Raw genomic sequence first — 1,670 nt, 5'->3', positions numbered from 1 at the left:
TACAGGTGTAAGCCTGCTGTGTGAGAGCGTTTGAAATCAAGGCTGCAAGAAGGAACCATATGGCACAAAATACAATATAGGTAAGAATAAGCTACTTGTTGATGTGGAGGTGTTCATGTACTCACACCCTTTGATTATGCCAATTTACATCTCCTTCACCTATCCCTTTTTATTGTTTGACTGATGAAAAAAGGTGGAGAGAGCTAATTAAGCATATAAATCATTCAATAGATTTGTTTAGGAGAGAGAGAACTTAAATATACGTTAGATATTTTTAAAGGTCATGGTATTGCTCTACAGGTATATAGTACCCTTGAGTAGGGTGCTTAGATTGTTGTTGATCCCTGTAATTAGTTGACTCTAAATACTTTTTTTTTTTTTTTTTATGGGACTGGGAATTTATTTTTACATGTCTTCTAGATGTGGAATGCAAATGTATATGTAATCAAATATGAAATGGAATATGTAATGGTCCATGTCTGGTTGCCTTAGGATCAAGGTTGACAAACTGCTTTCTCCTTGTGGTAGCAACAGGAAACATGTTGTTTTCTATTTTAATATACTTAAAATACAATGTATTTCTGTGATGCAAAGCTGAATTTTCATCAGCAAATACTCTAGTCTTCAGTGTCACATGATTCTTCAGAAATAACTATAATATGCTGATTATGATCAATGTTAGAAACAGTGCTGCTTAATATATATATATATATATATATATATTGTAATCTTGTGATACTTTTTTAAAAGTTGAATAAAAAGTCTTTACCAACAATATACAGTGAGTCTTTACTATCACTTTTTTTTTTTTAACAATTTAGCATATCATTTCGAAATAAAAGTATTAATGTCCTTAAAAAAAAAAAAAGACTCTGACCCCAAATGTTTGAATGGTAGAATATTGTTACAGAACATATCTATATTAAATAAATGCTGTTTTTAACTGTTTATTCATCAAATAATTCTAAAAAAAAGAGAAAAGTATCACAGGTTTCAAAAAAATAATAAGCAGCACAGCTGTTTCCAACATTGATAATAAATCAGTTTGTGAGAATGATTAATGAAGGATCATGTGACACTAAAGACTTGAGTCATGATGCTCAAAATTCAGCACTAGATCACCGGAATAAATTATGTTTTAAAGTATGTCAGACTAGAAAACCATTATTTTAAATTTCAAATAATTTCACAATATTACTGCTATTTCATGCCGGCCAATGAGTATCACCCAGGTTTTTGCTAGTGAACACAATGGCTGTTCTGGTCTGCCAGGCAAACTAACACCAAACTAGCATAAACTATCATAGACCTGTATGAACCACATTTGCTGGTTAAAGAAACTTAGTCAACTTAGTCAACCTAGTCAACTTGTAGCAGGCTCCCAACCATGGGTAAATTTCCTTCTTAACCACCGTAGTACAATGCATTTTTTGAGAAATTACTAGTTAGGTTATGTTACTTTTTTCTCCATTAAATGTATGAAATCCCAGCATACACGCTCCCGATAAATATTTGTTATTAAAGCATCAACATTCACATAACACTGTTATTTTTAACTAAAGCTAGCGGCTGCTGCGTGCATGATTTGGCATGGCAGGATGTCAGCAAAGAGCGCTGCATTTATAATCTCTAAAAGACATCTCAGTTCATCGCAATCTCACAAATCTTTG

The 1,670-nt window shown here is 32.4% G+C and overlaps 1 protein-coding gene across 1 annotated transcript in view; it reads left to right on the top strand.

The window, feature by feature from the left end:
* Positions 1 to 3: 3 nt before the first annotated feature.
* The window catches only part of LOC107703608 (leucine-rich repeat and fibronectin type-III domain-containing protein 2-like), a 45,127-nt gene continuing 43,460 nt past the window's right edge, over positions 4 to 1,670 (top strand). The window contains exon 1 of the mRNA XM_016506302.1: positions 4 to 80. The gene's annotated coding sequence lies outside the window, so the exon portion shown is untranslated. The remainder of the gene's footprint in view (positions 81 to 1,670) is intronic.

This window comes from Sinocyclocheilus anshuiensis, unplaced genomic scaffold (genome assembly GCF_001515605.1).
Source record: "Sinocyclocheilus anshuiensis isolate Anshui unplaced genomic scaffold, SAMN03320099.WGS_v1.1 scaffold1248, whole genome shotgun sequence".
Taxonomy (NCBI): domain Eukaryota; kingdom Metazoa; phylum Chordata; class Actinopteri; order Cypriniformes; family Cyprinidae; genus Sinocyclocheilus; species Sinocyclocheilus anshuiensis.
Note: the sequence above shows the minus strand (reverse complement) of the source record. Positions and strands in the feature narration are given on the sequence as shown.